Here is an 18,435-nt window from a genome sequence, read left to right as displayed (position 1 = left end):
TTCAATGCCTTTTTCCCCACACTACCTCCATATCCCTTGATGTCACTGGCATTTAGAATCTGTTAATCTCTACTTTAAACATACATACATACATATTCTGTTCAAATGGTTTAGTTTATCAGACACCTTTCATGGCCTTAGATTCTGCCAGGTATTTTCTGACAATTCTAAGAGGTATAACTACAATGGTCACGTGAACGTTTAGGTGCTAGGCCTCAATGCAACAAGTACCTGGACAGCAGTGACAATAATGGGACCCCGAGGAGTTTAAATTCAAGCATAACATATGACCAATCATTTACACTCAAGTGTTGTAAGATTTGCACATGGAATCTTTACCAAATGGCATCAAGACATTTACTACTGAGGAATAAGACACTGAAGCTAAAACAGGCCTACCGAACAGCCATAATGCCAAACACCAACACACTATACTGACTTTAAGCAGAGCCAGGTACAATAAATACATAAATAAAATGAGCAATACTGAATTTCTAAAGGTGAAAGAACCCAATCTCCCTCAGGTAAATTACCAAAATTAGCTCTGCTTAATTGTTGTGTTCCAGAATTGACTGAGATAGTCATCTTACCCTGTTCAACTTTTCTTGCCTCTCCTTTGAAATCCTCATTCACTATCACCACCCAGCCTCCAGAGTTTCTCATGGAAATATCCACTCTCGGCTTCGCACCGAGCGACTCCTCATCCTTAGGTGATTTCAATCTCCGTTGCAGATTCCTTACCCTCTCTGCTCCGAATTCCTCCTGGCCTCTCTAAACTGCTGACTCCACATAAATTCTCCTACCCTTGCCATCTCAAGTGGCTTCTCCATGACCATGGACTCGATCACTGACAAGGCAATCTACAACCACTTCCTATATCCTTCACCATCACAACCATGCAGCCCATCTCCAACCCCAATTCACTCTGCATCTATCTTTGGAAAATACTGAAACTGCACTTTCAAACTCCCAACTGTTTAGGTCTTGGCCTTTGATTCAGTGTGATCTTTTTGCAGCGGACCATTTGCTCACCTCCGCCTTTAACGCTCTCATCCTCCTCAAAAGCTTTACTCAATCCCATCCCAGTCATTCTCTTTGGTATTTCCCCATCTTTGTCCCCTGAAGTCCATGGGGCCTGTTGGAGCTCTTGTCCATGAGATCTGCCTCCTGTTGCCTTGACTCATCCCCATTAAACTAAACTAATCATCGAACGTCTTTTCCTGACACCCGGGCTTGCTGTCATTGTATATCATTCCCTGGCCCTGGATACTATATCTGCTCCTTTCAAAATGCTGTCACTACTCTAACCTCACAGTGCAAGCTACATCATCTCCAAAATCCTTGAATGTATTGATGCCTCCCAGATCCGTGCCCATCAATTCCATATTTTAATCTCTCCAAGTAAGTTTCTGTCCCTGTCATAACACAAACGGCTCTAATGAAAGTCACAAGTGACATCCTGTGACCGAAGTGCATTAACCTTCCTTGTTCTATGCACCCTTTGACACAATCAACACCACCATCCTCCAATGCCCCCTATTGTCCAGCTCAATGATGTTTGCCTACTTACAATGTGCTAACAAGAATGGCACAAATCCAGAATAAAATGCAGAAGTCTTTTTTATTGAAAGAAGTCTTTTACATTAAAAAAAAAACTTGGTGAGCATTTGATTAAACAAAAAGCACCTGGGTGTTCAAAATGTACCCCAAGATCACACTTCCCTAATTAAACAAGTCAACTCAGTAATAGATATCAAAAACTTTCAGAACATCTGCTGCTCGACTTTGAAAATAGCAAGACAAGAGCATACTGAAGACTCAAGGGAGACAAAGTGGTCTCAAAAACTAACCACATTTTCAAGCTTTGCAGCACAAATCCTCTTGCTTTTCATCATACCAATAAAACAGACAGACCATAGGAACACTACAGGCCAAATTTTGTTGTAGAAAGAACAGTGAGGCTAATCAGCGCTCACTGAAATTGAAGTAGAAATCGGACAGCAACATCCAGCAACCACACACGTACAGTTAAACGTGGAAATCAGGAAATTGCTGTGTGGACAGAAGGTGCCGAATGGCCTCCTTCGGCACTGTAACAATTCTGTGATTTTAAGGTGTCCATCATTAGTTTACAGGATTCACTTTACTGCAAAAATCAACAGGCTAGTTTCTCAATGCACAAATTTTAAGTTCCACAGTTTAAAGCTAATACAGCAAGAGAATCTCAACTTGGTTGCTGGCCTAACTGATGAGCAGTAGTTATTGTTCTGGATCATTAGACACAACTGTCTCCTCACACTGAGCCCTCCAAGTCTAAAAAGATTCAGATGCTGGTTGAATTTGGGAAGAAAAATTGGAAATACTTGACACTCCAGCCTTCATTGAGGGAAATTAAACAGACGAAGCTAGGAAGTACTGGACCGCCTGCCTCTCACTCTGTCGAAACTATCATGTGACTGAAGAAATGAGTACTGCAAACACCCAGAACAACAGTAGCACTTTCCACCCCTGCAGACTTTATGCTAAGGAGTTTCAGCAGTAATACCAACCAAAAATCCAATATGTTCATCAATCTGAATTTTAATCGAACAAAAGAAACGTTCAGTGACAGTTTTTGCCAGATGCACCAGCTTTTAGTCATTTATACACATGGACACCTAACGCCTCTGGTCCTCCAGAGGATGAAGGTCTTGAAAATAATTTAATTATTAAACTTGGACAATCAAACTGGATCACAGAAAAACAGAATTCACAAGCCCTGGACAAAGTCAAAAAGCAGGGGAAAAAAGACATTCCCTCCACAAGGTAATGTGTTCAAATGACCCCAGCACATCTTACTGATTTAGGGTTCATTAACAGTTTTAAGAGGCTGCTTTGACATGCAAATAGAGAGATTGACAGAGATGCATTAATAGAAGAACTTGTCCCCTTTCCCAAGGTGAGGCATGGTATCAACCGAGCAGTGTGGAGACAAAGTCGACAATAGATCAATCTTGGTGGGGAAAATGACCTTTTCTCATTCTGGACTTATGTTCTTAAATTCTTTTGTCTGCTATTTTAACAGGAATAACATGGTTTCATTTTCTCTCAGCATAATGTTAAGGCCTTTGTTTTGAATTTCTAATTGCCAGCAAATTAGTTATTCTTTTTATCCGCTTTGAGTGAAACCCAAAATTCTTCGTCAAACAGAAAAATAAAGATTCAACTCCAACCAGCACCATCACCAAATTCCTACCCCACTGTTATTTCAGCTACTGGAGGAATGACCAGCAGCTAACATCAACAGTTCCCCAGTGTCATTTTTCCTCAAAAACACACAGTTGCGTCAAGAACACAAAATGCCATTCGGATCTTGCTTGCATGAAAGTGCTTCAAAGCGTAACTGATAAAGGTTAGAGGTTCAACTGACTGAAAATGGATGGCTCAAAGCAAAACAATTTATCACATGCCAGAAACACGGCAGGACAAAATAACATATGTGAAACAATCAGGAAATCTTGCTTCAAACAAAACCATTGCCATATGGTTGGCTGGGACAAGGCAAGGTAATGCCACAATTCACTGCTTACATGCAGCATCAAGAGCAGGACTCCCCCTCAGAATATCTTCTAAATACTTAGAAAAAAACTTATACCCAGGTGAAAATAACACAGTTCAACTGGTTATGTTCCTCCATAAATGTTACACACCATACATATTTTGGAAAATGCAGCGGAAGGGAGGGCAGAGAAAACCATAAAAACCACAGACACTACTTGCATACAGCAAAATCTAAATACTCAAGAATGGGAAGATGGCAGAAACCTGGGAGTGACGACACCTGTTGAATTTGGAAAGTAAAAACAGATTTTAACATCCAAGAATTTAGCCAAAAAAATGGCACCAGGCTTAAGCCTGTATTGAGTCAAACACATTCAATAACGAGCCCACACTTCTTGTCCATTACTCTTAATTCAGCACCTCGCACTGCTCCCATCTCTACCACCTGTAAGTAGAAGCACTTCATCAGATCAGACTGTTCAGAATGCTCTCCAGATACACTATTTTTTTGAGCATTCAGTTCAAATTGGATATATTATGAAAATAGTGTCCCTCACTATTATACTTAACTGAAATACTGATAACAGTACTGTAAGAGCTAAAAACAAGAGCATTACTGGAACTTCCTTTACAAGTACCATCTCAAATGCCCAAACTTGATAAAATTAATTTCCCCAAAAATCAAATCATGAAAATAAGCATCACATGGCAGCAAAGCAATTAAAAGTGCTAACAAGGAGTTGGAATTTATGTCTAGAAGTATAGAATTTAAAAGCAGTGAAGGTATGAATAGAAGCCTAGTCAGACCACACAGAGTACTGTGGACATTTCTGGTCTCCATACTATAAAAAAAGGACACTGAAGCACTGGAGGAAGTGAAAAAAAGATTTACAAGGATGATACCAGAACTGAGAGATTACAGGATATCAGGAAAGTTTGAACAGGTTGGAACTTTTTTCTTTAATAAAGAGAAGACTTAAAGGAGACTTGATAGGGGTTTTTAAAATTATGAAGGGGCTCGACAGGATAGGTGCAGAATGTTTCTACTCATGGAAGAATCCAAAACTAGGCAGCAGAAACACAAAGTGGTCACCAATAAATCAAGTAGGGAAATAAGGAGAAATTTCTTTACTCAGAGTGGTTTGAAAGTGAAACTCACAACATTAGGAAGTGGCTGAAGGCAATGGTTAGATGCTTTCAAAAGGAAACTATACAAGTACATGAGAAAAAGGAATAGATAGGGTCAAAGACCGAGTTGACGTAGATAGAATGGGAGGAGACTCTTGTGAAATACAAACACCAGCACAGACTAGTTGGGACAAATAGCCAGGGCTGAATTTTCTTCTCCCACCGCTGGTGGGGCTGCCCAACCCCCCACCCCAATCATGTGGAGAGGCTGGGTTCAGTGCCGCCAGCAACGGCGCAGCTGCCTGTGCACAGGCACTGGTGCCATTTTAAAGGGCAGCCAGCCCTACCAGCATCTTTAAATTTTTATAGGGTTACCCTCCCTCAATGTATCTCTCGCTCCTTCCTGCTCCCCCATAACAATTAAGTGCAATAGTTGCCCTTTCCACCCACCAAAACACTTACCTGCAACACTTGACCTTCCCCCTTCGCCCCCACAAACTGATCAAAGTGCAGAGATCACCCCTCTTCCCCCCGCCCCCCATTACACTATTAATGGTGATCGGAACCCATCCAATGCGCTAAATATCCTAAGTTCCCCCCTTCCCCCCTCAGTGGCGCCTGCTTTCCCTAGACGGGAAAATGAAGCCACGTTGAGTGCTGGCCACTGCTCGGAAGATTCAGGCCAGAAGGTAAGATCACTTAAAATTTTATTCAAATGCATTCATTTACTTCATTTAAAAATATGTAAAGCCGGGTCCTGTTGCCCAGCGGCAGAGGGGCCCACCAAGGAGCCTCACCACCACGGGGAAGATCATGCCTGGCACTCCCAACATCGGACTTCATGGTGGGCCGCCACGGATCCCGACGTTGGGACCTCAGTAAAATCCCCAGCTGCATATTCTATATAATTCTATGTAAATCTCAGGTAAAATGCCACATTGACCATGCAGGAAACCCCAATGGTTCAATGAATTTACACAGTGTTTAGCTAAGACATAACGACCAGGATGGTCTCAGGTTCAACCCTTGATAAGTTGACTTGGCTGAGGTGGTAATATGGCTACTCGTATTCCTGGATTATGGATGGAAAAAGAAAATCAGTGGAAGCTCTCGATTATTACCCAGCTTCTACTACTGCAATGCATGTCAATGAGCATTAGTAAGGACATAAGGGCTCTGCTACAATACATAACAGTCAAACAAACTTCTGGCCCTCAATATTATGGTTCACACAGGAATAACAGTGGCTTAAGCAAGTACTAAAGGGTACCAGACACCAGTGGAACCCCAGCAGAGCCAATGCCTTCTGGACAGCATTAACAAAAATTAGCAAAGGAGATTTTAAAAAATCCAAAACTAACTTAAAAATGGATCTGAACACGATCTGTAGTAAAGATGAACCAATTTGTGAAATTTTCGTACTGTGAAAAGCTAACAGTACATTAAGATTCTGTGCTTCCAAACATGTGGCGTGTCTGAAAGGACATTTTGATCTGTTGGGTTAAGGACTCAGTGATAGTTGGTGAATGAGAGAATCACACAAAACATTGGTTCAAGCACAATCTTTCCTGTATTGGTAGTGATCACTATGTATACATAGTGAAGCAATGCATCTTTAAAACCTTTGAAGTTTAGGATTGGAACGATAGCTTCTAGTCAGCCTCAGAGAGTTCAGTCCATTTATCATTTTTACAAATGTCAAATCCTCAACGGCTTCATAACAGGTTTGATCCCAAGAAACAAGACTGAAAATAAGAGCATTAACCCCCATTTCCACTCCAAGTCCAGGGTGGAGGATACTGGACAACAGCGTACTCCATCAATAATCCTGTTCAGGTATCACATATCTACTGCCACGTTTGTACAGAGGCAGAAAAAGAAGTTCAGTACTTAAGTAATAATTACTGCATTGCAATAACACAAATAAACAGGTAAAATCAAAACTTAAATACAACTCACTCAAGGTTAACACTGCAAGACTCTTTGGGGGGGGAAAAAAAAGCAACTCTTGCTGTTCTGGGTAGAGGTTCCTCAAAGTTCAGAGCCAAAAAAAATCAAGGCCAGTTATCAGACTTTGATACTATTAAGAGTTTTTACAAGGCGACAGCCTCACCCCACATTAAGCACATTGTTAAAAACCACTCACAAGTGGTATAACCAATACCACAGTTTCCCTATACCAAGATATTACATTTCTGTACTGAAAGTCAGAATGAGGAGCTCTGATTTGAACATCCCCATTTTTGAGGTCTGTTTTCTACAAAGGAACTTAGCCACCTTTTTCCAAGACCTACATGTCACTCTAAATGCCAGTAAGCAATGAGCCAAATATCAAGAAAAAGGTTTTTTGGTGAAGTGACTTCACAGCAACTTGCATTTAACATGGGAAAAGATTGCAAGGCACTTCACAGCAGCATTAATAAAATATGACTCTCACATTTTAGCATTGTAAAAAGGAGCATAATGACAACATATTAATTGCTTCCAGTAGAATTTCAGACAGATTTTATCGTGGGCTACATATTTCATTCCCCACTCTATTGAGTTTCTGATGTCACTGAGCTGTTGTGTGTACAGAAAAACCACAGCCTGCAAAAAATGTTTACAAACACTACACTTCACTGTACAAAGACTGAGGACCTCCAAATGGACAGCATACACTGCTGGTGGATGGGGCACGGTAAATAGAGTCATAGAGTAATTTACGGCACAGGAAGCCATTTGGCCCATCAAGTCCATGTCGGCTCTCTACGAAGCTTATTCATTCAGTCCCATGCCCCAGCTCGATCCCCATAGCCCTGCAAGTTTATTTCCTTCAAGTAGCCATCCAATTTTCTTTTGAAGTCATTGATCGTCTCCACTTCTACCATCCTTGGGGGCAGCGAGTTCCAGGTCATTACCACCCACTGCGTAAAAAAGTTCCTCATATTCCCCTTACATCTCTTGCCCAAAACTTTCAACCTGTGTCCCTAGACCTTGTACCATTAGTTAATGGAAACAGCTTTTCCTTGTCTAACTTATCTAAGCCTGTCATAGTCTTGTATATTTCTATTAAATCTCCCATTAACTATTGGGAGTGTTCAGAATTCAGCAAAGGATGACCAAGAAACTGATAAAGGGAAAAGAGAATATGAATACAAGCTAGCAAGAAACAAAAGGCAAACTGTAAAACCTTATTTAAGCATGTGAAAATGAAAAGATTAGCAAGGACAAATATGGGTCTACTACAGGCAGAGACAGGAGAATTTATAAGAGAATAGGGATAGGGCGGAGACACTAAACAATTACTTTGTGTTTGTCTGCATGGAGGAAATACAGAAAATTTCCCAGAAATAATAGGGAACCAAGGGACTTGTGAAAAATGAGGAACTGACAGAAATTCGTATTAATAGAGGTAACATGTACCCATTAAGGTGAAGGGTAGGACCAACAAGTACAGGGAACCCTGGATGTCAAGGGAGATAGAGGATTGGATCTACAAAAAAAAAAGAGGCTTATGGCAGATTCAGAGAGCTGAAAACAGTGGAGACACTAGAGGAGTATAGAAAGTATAGAAGGGTACTTAAAAAAGTAATTTGGAGAGCGAAGAGGGGACATGAAAAAACACTGGTGGGCAAGATAAAGGAAAATCCTAAGGCGTTTTATAAGTATATTAAGGGCAAATGGATAAGAGTAGGGCCCATTAGGCACCAAAGTGGCAGTGTGTGTCTGTGGAGCCGGAGGACATAGGTGAGGTTTTAAATGATTACTTTTTATCTGTGCTCACTATGGAGAAGGACGATGTAGGTGTAGAGATCAGGGAGGGGGATTGTGATATACTTGAACAAATTAGCATTGCAAGGGAGTAAGTATTAGCTGTTTTAGTGGGCGTAAAAGTGGATAAATCCCCAGGCCCAGATGAGATGCATCCCAAGCTGTGATGTTAGGCAAGGGAGGAGATTGCAGGAGCTCTGACACAAATTTCCAAATCCTCTCTGGCCATAGGAGAGGTACCAGAGGATTCTCATTGGAGCGAAGAAGGATGAGAGGTGACTTGATAGAGGTGTACAAGATGATGAGAGGCATAGAGTGGATAGCCAGAGACTTTTCCCCAGGGTGGAAAGGGCTATCACCAGGGGGCATAATTTTAAGGTGATTGGAGGAAGGTTTAGGGGAGATGTCAGAGGTAGGTTCTTTACACAGAGAGTGGTGGGTGCATGGAATGCACTGCCAGCGGTGGTAGTAGAAGCAGATACATTAGGGACATTTAAGCGACTCTTATTTGGAGGAAAGTATAGGTGGTCTGATTAGCAAGTTTGCAGACGACACTAAGATTGGTGGAGTAGCAGATAGTGAAGGGGACTGTCAGAGAATACAGCAGAATATAGATAGATTGGAGAGTTGGACAGAGAAATGGCAGATGGAGTTCAATCAAGGCAAATGCGAGGTGATGCATTTTGGAAGATCCAATTCAAGAGTGAACTATACAGTAAATGGAAAAATCCTGGGGAAAATTGATGTACAGAGAGATTTGGGTGTTCAGTTCCATTGTTCCCTGAAGGTTGCAACGCTGGTCAATACAGTGGTCAAGGCGACATACGGCATGCTTTCCTTCATCGGACGGGGTACTGAGTACAAGGGTTGGCAGGTCATGTTACAGTTGTATAAGACTTTGGTTCCGCCACATTTGGAATACTGCGTGCAGTTCTGGTCGCCACATTACCAAAAGGATGTAGATGCTTTGGAGAGGGTGCAGAGGAGGTTCACCAGGATGTTGCCTGGTATGGAGGGCGCTAGCTATGAAGAGAGGTTGAGCAGATTAGGATTATTTTCATTAGAAAGACGGAGGTTGAGGGGGGGCCTGATTGAGGTGTACAAAATCATGAGAGGTATAGACAGGGTGGATAGCAAGAAGCTTTTTCCCCCCAGAGTGGGGGATTCAATTACTAGGGGGTCACGAGTTCAAAGTGAGAAGGGAAAAGTTTAGGGGGGATATGCGTGGAAAGTTCTTTACGCAGAGGGTGGTGGGTGCCTGGAACGCGTTGCCAGCGGAGGTGGTAGACGCGGGCACGATAGCGTCTTTTAAGATGTATCTAGACAGATACATGAATGGGCAGGAAGCAAAGAGATACAGACCCTTAGAAAATAGGCGACATGTTTAGATAGAGGATCTGGATCGGCGCAGGCTTGGAGGACCGAAGGGCCTGTTCCTGTGCTGTAATTTTCTTTGTTCTTTGTTGTTCTTTGTTCTTGGATAGGTACATGGATGATCGTAGAATGAAGGGTATGTAGGTAGTTTGATCTTAGAGTAGGTTAAAGGGTTGGCACAACATCGTGGGCCAAAGGGCCTGTACTGTGCTGTACTGTTCTATGCTCTATTAGAGAACAGCGAATGCGGTACCATTATTTAAGAAGGGTAGCAGGGATAAACCAGGTAATTACAGGCCGGTGAGTCTAACATCAGTGGTAGGGAAAATATTGGAAACATTTCTGAGGGACAGGATTAATCTCCACTTGGAGAGGCAGGGATTAATCAGGGATAGTCAGCATGGCTTTGTCAGGGGGAGATCATGTCTGACTAACTTGATTGAATTCTTTTAGGCGGTGACGAAATGTGTAGATGAGGATAAGCAGCTGATGTGGTCTAGATGGACTTCAGTAAGGCTTTTGATAAGGTCCTGCATGGGAGATTGGTTAAGGTAGTAAGAGCCCATGGGATCCAAGAAAATTTGGCAAATTGGATCCAAAATTAGCTTTGTGGCAGGAGGCAGTGGGTAATGGTTGTTTTTGCGAGTGGAAGCCTGTGACCAGTGGTGTACCGCAGGGATCAGTGCTGGGACCCTTGCTTTTTGTAGTGTACATTAATGATTTAGACGTGAATATAGGAAGTATGATCAGTAAGTTCGCAGATGACATGAAAATTGGTGTAGTCGTAAATAGTGAGGAGGAAAGCCTTCGATTACAGGACGATATAGATGGGCTGGTAAGATGGGCAGAGCAGTGGCAAATGGAATCTAATCCTGAAGTGTGAGATGATGCATTTTGGGAGGAGCAACAAGGCAAGGGAATATACAACGGATGGTAGGACCCTAGGAAGTACAGAGGGTCAGAGAGACCTTGGTGTACTTGTCCATAGATCACTGAAGGCAGCAGCACAGATAGATAAGGTGGTTAGGAAGGCATATGGGATACTTGCCTTTATTAGCCGAGGCATAGAATATAAGAGCAGGGAGGTTATGATGGAGCTGTATAAAACGCTAGTTAGGCCACAGCTGGAGTACTGTGTATAATTCTGGACATCACACTATAGGAAGGATGTGATTGCACTGGAGAAGGTGCAGAGGAGATTCACCAGGACGTTGCCTGGGCTGGAGCATTTCAGCTATGAAGAGAGACTGAAAAGGCTAGGGTTGTTTTCCTTAGAGCAGAGAAGGCTGAGGGGAGATATGATTGAGGTATACAAAATTATGTAGGGGCATTGATAGGTTAGATAGGAAGACACTTTTTCCCTTAGCAGACAGATCAATCACCAGGGAGCATAGATTTAAGGTAAGGGACAGGAGGCTTAGAGTGGATTTGAGGAAATAAATTTTCATCCAGAGGGTGGTTGGAATCTGGAACGCACGGCCTGAAGAGGTGGTAGAGGCAGGAACCCTCACAACATTTAAGAAATTTTTAGATGAGCACTTGAAACGCCATAGCATACAAGGCTACGGGCCAAGTCCTGGAAAATGGGATTAGAATAGCGTTACGACCAACCGCTCCTGTCAAAGCCCCCCAAATCAAAATATATAATTCTGACTGTGGTGGGACCAACACACTATTAATTCAATCCTGCCATTCCACAGATCGGCTAACACATCATTTAAAAACTTTCCAAATTAAAGACCCACCAAACTGTACCAGCTATTAACCCCCGAATGAGGCAAACCAAAGCAGGTGTCTTTAAATCAGCAAATTAACTCTTTAATTAAAAGAACTAAATTCTTAAACACTATGAACATTTAAAAATAGAAAAATTAGAGTCCTTGCAAATTTACAGTCCAATTAACGACTTGCAAACACTTTCAACCGAATCAACCTGACTTTCGAGTTTTTGAGGGAATAAAGATTGCCACAGTATAGCTTCCCTTTCTTCAATTTAAATTAACAGAGATCTCTGTCTTTGCTTGATGTTTTTAGAATTTTGAGAGATAATAATCAGACTAAAATCCTCTTCCTTCAGTTTAAATGGTAGAGAGCTCTTTTTTCAGGTGTGCTCATCACAGCTGTGTCCTCTGTGTCTCCTGTCTGTAAACGGTCTTACGAACCACTGGTGCAAACTGAATTGTAATAAAGGTATTGCATCAGGCTCACTCCCAGTGGCTATTTCCATGGCATTGAGAATGCACCCTTTGAATCGCAGTCTCCAAATGGCCATGTGTCAGGCAACGAAAATGCACCTTCCTATAACTCCCAAGGCTTGCCGGCTCTTAAAGCAATACTGACCCCTTGCAAGCCTTAAAGGCAAACCGCATATTCCCAAAAAAAAACTACAGGACCATGACAATAGTTAGGTGCTTGATGGCCTGCACAGACAGGATGGGCCGAAGGGCCTGTTTCTGTGCTGTATAACGCGATGACTCTATAATAGATAAATCCTCTGGACCAGATGAGCTACAAAGAGCGCTGAAGGAGGAGGCTATAGAGATATTGAATGCACTGGTGCTTATCTTTCAAAATGCTATAGATTCGGAAAAGGTTCCTGCAGACTGGAAATTAGCAAATGTAACCCCACTATTTAAGAAGGGAGGGAGAGAGAAAATGGAGAACTACAGACTTCATTAGTCTTGCGTCAATAGTAGGGAAAATGTTAGAACCTATTATAAAGGATGTGATAACTAGACACTTAGAAAATAATGATATAATTGGGCAGAGTCAACATGAATTTATGAAAGGGAAATCGTGGTAGACAAACCTGTTAGTGCTGTTTGAGGATGTTACTTGTAGGACAGATAAGGGGGAAACCAGTGGATGTGGTGTATTTGGATTTTCAGAAGGCTTTTGATAAAGGTCCCACACAGGTCAGCAAACAAAATTGGAGCACATGGGATTGGGGGTAACATACTGGTATGGATCGAGATTGGCGAACAGACAGAAAACAGAGAGTGGGAATAAATGACTAAAGATTTAGGGAAAACTTGTACAAAATTATCGCCTTTGGAAGCAATGTACAAAAGAAGGGTATGCTTCCCCTGATATTTGCTTATGAGAGCGCTAGTGAATATGGCTTTTTTTAAGAAAAAAACTTTTGCGAGTCCTTGATTGGCAGCTGCCATGTTGGAACGGGCACTGAGTTATATTAACTAGTCATTTTTGATATTCATAGCTGTTGGCCGATGACACCAAAGTAGGAGGTGTGGCAAACAGGGAGGATGATGTGAACTGCCTGCAACAGGGCATAGAAAGGCTAGCAGAATGGGCAGACGGGAGGTAGATGGAATTTAATATTGATAGGTGTGAGATAATGCATTTTGGCAGAAGGAATATGGCGATGCACCATGTACTTAATGGTACATTTCTAAAGAGTGTGTGGGAGCAGAGGGACCTGTGGGTGAATGTGCATCAGTCTTTGAAGGTGGCAGGACATATTGAGGGAGTGATTAGTAAAGCATATGGGATTTTGGGCTTCATAAACAGAGGCATTGAGTAGAAAAGTGGGGAAGTTATGCTGAACCTTCCTAAACCTCTGGTTAGGCCCCAACTGGAGTATTGTGTGCAGTTATAGGAACATAGGAGTAGGCCATTCAGCCCATTGAGCCTGCTCTGCTATTCTATTAGATCATGGCTGATCATCCTCAAAGCCACTTTCCCACGCTATCCCCATATCCCTTGATGTCATTAATATCCAGAAATCTATTGATTTCTGTCTTGACCCTGCTCAATGATTGAGCTTCCACAGCCCTCTGGGGGAGAGAATTCCAAAGATTCACCACCCTGTGAGTGAAGAAATTCCTCCTCATCTCAGTCTTAAATGGTCTACCCCTTATTCCGAGACTTTGTCCCCTGGTTCTACATTCACGAGCTGGGAAACATCCTATTTACATCCACCCTGTCACGCCCTATAAATATTTTGTAAGTTGCAATGATCTCACCTCTCTCTTCGAAACTCCAGAGAATGCTAGCCCAGTTTCCTCAATCTTTCCTCATAAGACAATCCCACCATCCCGGGCATTAGTCTGGTGAACCTTTGTTGCCCCCCCCCTGACTATGATAAGTATATCCTTCCTTAGGTAAGGAGACCAAAACTGTACACAGTACTCCAGGTGTGGTCTCACCAAGGCTTTATCCAATTGCAGCAAGACATTTTTACTCTTGTAATCAAATCCCCTTGCGATGAAGGCCAACATACGATTTGCCGCCTTAATTGCTCGCTGCACCTGCATGCTAGCTTTTAGTGATTCATGAGCAAGGACACCCAGGTCCCTTTGGACATTAACACTTCCCAACCTCTCTCCATATAGAAATACTTTTTTTTTCTACCAAAGTGGATAACTTCTCACTTATTCATATTATATTCCATCTGCCATGTTCTTGCCCGCTCACTTAACCTGTTCAAGTCCCCTTGAAGCCTCCTTGCATTCTCCTCACAACTTACATTCCCACCTAGTTTGTGTCATCAGCAAATTTAGAAATATTACATTTGGTTCCCACATTCAAATCGTTTATATAGATTGTGAATACCTGTGGCCTCAGCACTGATCTTTATGGTACCCCACTAGTTACAGCATGCCATCCTGAGAATGACCCGTCTGCCCATTCTGCTAGCCTATCTATGCCCTGTTGCAGGCAGATCACATCATCCTCACTGTTTGCCACACCTCCTACTTTGGTGTCATCGGCCAACAGCTATGAATATCAAAAATGACTAGTTAATATAACTCAGTGCCCGTTCCAACATGGCAGCTGCCAATCAAGGACTCGCAAAAGTTTTTTTCTTAAAAAAAGCCATATTCACTAGCGCTCTCATAAGCAAATATCAGGGGAAGCATACCCTTCTTTTGTACATTGCTTCCAAAGGCGATAATTTTGTACAAGTTTTCCCTAAATCTTTAGTCAAATGGTTGGCATATGAAATGGGAGGCGCAGTTTGGGAAGGAGCAATTCAAGTGGGAGGAGGCTCATGTGGAGTATAAGCACCAGCATAAATCATTTCGACTTGTTTCTGTGCAAAGATTTCCCCATACACTTATAACCTGAACACCAGCAGTTCCACTTTAACAGACACATGGGAAAGGTCAAGGCATACCCAGGAAAAAGGGATTTCATTTTATAAATATGTCTAACAAGATTATTTTAGAGCACAAATGTTTCAGTCAATACTTCCATTAAAATGAGCCACAGGGCACCTTATATTTGAATTTGCTTCCTTAAGCAATATCTGAACCAGAACCGAGACAGCTTTGTCAACAGATTACACAATGCAAGGCTACAGAAAGCTCCATTAAACAGGAAACAATATTCATTCTCTGACTTGCTCTGTAATTAGTGTCAGGCAAACCCCACCTGCCAAGACTGAGGCACACATTATTTCACCACATGAACATTAAAACTTTAAAAATAGTAATCTCTGACTGGAAGGACATTTGCATAGTACCAGACAACTCCAATACACAGAAGTGGTCTGATTAGTTTTGGTCACATGGCTGACTGGCTGTGACAGAGAAATTTGAACCTCCAACCAAGGATGTGAAGGTTCTGAAGAAGAGTCACTGACCTGAAACATTAACTCTGCTTCTCTCTCCACAGATGCTGCCAGACCTGAGTATTTCCAGCATTTCTTGTTTTTATTTCAGATTTCCAGCATCGGCAGTATTTTGCTTTTATTATAAGGATGTGGAGACTGTTCTGTATAAGGAACTAGTCACATGACTAACCTGCAGGGCAACCTGGGAGTTTTTCTGGATTTGAACTCAGACAAAGCCATGTGCTCATGGAGTAACGACCTCTCCTGTCTGCATGCTTCATCTCTTTCCACGGAATTGAATCTTGTGAAAACGCGTGAAACTCAAAGAGAGAAGGGTTTGTCACGTGAATAAAGTTTTAAGATGATTACTGGGCCCCAACGAATCGCAAGACCATATCTTCAATCAAGGACTACAGCGAGCTCGAGAAACAGCAGCAAGATATTGCCTCAAACTGTTCTACTTATCTTTTCTTCTGCCCTTTTCTATTCCTATCTTTATGTTTATATCACGTGTACATACTAGCATGAGTGTGTCGTATATCCATAGGCGTGAACCGTATTAGAGTTTAAGTTTAAGGTTTTAATAAATTTCCTCTTTCTGCTTTAAACCAAAGAAAGCCTGAGTGTGCTCAGTTCTTTACCTTATAATTGGAAACTGTGAACAAGGATTACCAAAAAGGGGAGCTCAACACAGTGTGTTTAAAATTAAACCCTGTTACAATAAGACCAGGTGAAGACAGCCAAAGGCCCCAAGACACATTGCTCACCTGGTTGTAACCTTAGAAAGAAAGGGACCTTACAAACTTCCATAAGTGGAAACAGCAGCTCGATCACTTTAAAACATTAAATTGCATGACAGACTTTTTGAAGTGCATTTTCTTTCTCTTTTCTCTTCTATTGCCTTCTTTTATCATTAACCATTCCTGACTGGGGGGGGGGCTACAAACCTACCCCTAAATGCCACTCTATAGGTGACAAGAGGTGCTTTTACTTTCATAACAGTATATATGCCACAAACACCAGGCTTATAGTGCTCTGATTACTAACAACACTACAAAAGGAGGGAATTCCACACCACATCACTATCAGGACCCAATCGTTCCTGGGATCCCAAGTGGCTGGAAGAGTAGATAATACAGGCCCCTTTATACCAGCTCCCAAATGAGCAAAGGGAAGAAAAATGATTCTCTGGTCCCTGCATGAACAGTGTTAATACAAGTGCTCCTGCAATTCTGGTGACGCCAGAGGCGGCCTTAAGCACTGGAATTCGCTCCCTAAACCTCTCTACCTCAAGCTCTCTCCTCCTTTAAAATCTACATCTTTGGCCAAGCTTTTGGTCATCCATCCTAATATCTCATGCTGTGCAATGTCAGATTTTGTTTAGTAACACTCCTGTGAAGCGCTTTGGGACAGTTAACAGCATTAAAGGTGCCATATAAATGTAAGTTACTGTTCTTATTGCTGTGAAAGAAGAGTGCAAGCGTATCACAAAATTAGTCCGATCTCCAAGGCAGGAGCATTTTTTCCAGTATAAAGCAGTAGCATAGCAACACCCATGACATGACAGGTTAGAAGCACAAACTTTTATTACCTCTTTCACTAGCACAATTAATCTATCCCCACCCCATCAGACAATTGAAACAAGGAAATTAAAGGCAGATAAATATGAAAGTTTATAAATCAGATTCAGGCAGAGTATTAGGGTTGCTTATTGCGGGACCGTGTGTGTTGCGGGGTGATAGGTGGGTGAGGGACGAAAGGGGGGTCCGGGCGGGAAAGGGGGGGGGGGGTTCCGGGCGGGAAAGGGGTAGGGGGGGGGTCCGGGCGGGAGGGAAAGGGGTCGGTAGGGGGGTCCAGGCGGGAGGGAAAGGGGTCGGTGGGGGGGTCCGGGCGGGGAGAGAAGGGGGGCCACAGTTCCACCCCTCCCCGCCGCCGCCATTAAGCCGGGTTAAATCCTGCATCGCCCGCTATGCGGGCGCCGCTTCACCGGTGCAGCCCGGGATGGTACCACCTTGCACCAGATGAGCCGCTTCCGCGGGCTCCGGCCGACCTTCACTACTCTTCATCGAGGCCCTCAGCCTCCCCGTGCCCTACCGAGATGAGCCGTTCACCCACACCGAACTCACCTCCCCCGGCTCTGCCACTCTTCAGCACCCTGTCCCGCTTCTCCTCGCAGTGGAAGGCCGGTCACATGAGCCTGGGCTCGCGGCGGGCTGGGCGGGGCTTACAGGAATGGGCGGGGCTTCCGACCTCAGTCTCCTCAGAAATCACCACTTGTGCTTTTTCTGAGCTGGAGTTTCTCCTTTCATGTTGGTGCCAACTGGCATGACCCATGTGCCATCAGTCAGCAATCCAATTAACACAAAGTGCCCCCGTTTTTTACAGGAACACAAATAATATATCCAAATTTAGAAAAAAATTATAAAATTAAATCAGGATATTATTCCCCTCTAGACTATGCACTCCAGGCTCTTCAGTGCCCAACGGTTGCGGAAGGCCACAAGCATACACGCAGACGCCACCTGCTCCCTCTGGGCATGGATATAGCTACGGAAGAGAGGCAGGCAGTCCTATTGAACAACGCCGTCAACCATATAAAAGCAAAATACTGCGGATGCTGGAAATCTGAAATAAAAACAAGAAATGCTGGAACCACTCAGCAGGTCTGGCAGCATCTGTGGAAAGAGAAGCAGAGTTAACGTTTCGGGTCAGTGACCCTTCTTCGGAACCCATATGCTGCCTCGCCTTGGTAATGGCTACTTTGGCCAGGAGCAGTCCCACCAGGAGGTCCTCTGACTTGCCCAACACCCCCCTCCACACTGAGTGGCCAAAGAACTAGAACCTGGGACAGATGTGTAGCCAAAAATGAAGGAGCAGCCCATCAAATAGTGGAAGAGGGGCTGCAACCTATCGCATTCCACTGATGTGAACTCAACCAGACCACAAAAGTGACAGGCAGCCTGGGAATCTGCTTAAAAACCTTTAAGAAGGAGTTTCTCCAGGCTTTCCAGCTTCTTGTTACATTTGCCACAATATGTTATGTGCAAGTAGTGCAATAATGT

The 18,435-nt window shown here is 43.0% G+C and overlaps 1 protein-coding gene across 2 annotated transcripts in view; it reads right to left on the bottom strand.

Moving 5' to 3' along the window:
- The window catches only part of LOC137348070 (progranulin-like), a 75,199-nt gene extending 57,593 nt beyond the window's left edge, over nucleotides 1-17,606 (bottom strand). Inside the window, exon 1 of one of the 2 annotated variants that reach the window (XM_068013221.1) lies at nucleotides 17,500-17,606. The gene's annotated coding sequence lies outside the window, so the exon portion shown is untranslated. The remainder of the gene's footprint in view (nucleotides 1-17,499) is intronic. The other variant, XM_068013224.1, reaches the window with a different exon arrangement.
- Between the last annotated feature and the right edge of the window lie 829 nt (nucleotides 17,607-18,435).

Source organism: Heterodontus francisci, chromosome 33 (genome assembly GCF_036365525.1).
Source record: "Heterodontus francisci isolate sHetFra1 chromosome 33, sHetFra1.hap1, whole genome shotgun sequence".
NCBI lineage: Eukaryota > Metazoa > Chordata > Chondrichthyes > Heterodontiformes > Heterodontidae > Heterodontus > Heterodontus francisci.
The sequence above is the reverse complement of the archived record's forward strand: the minus strand, read 5'-3'. Positions and strand labels throughout refer to the sequence as shown.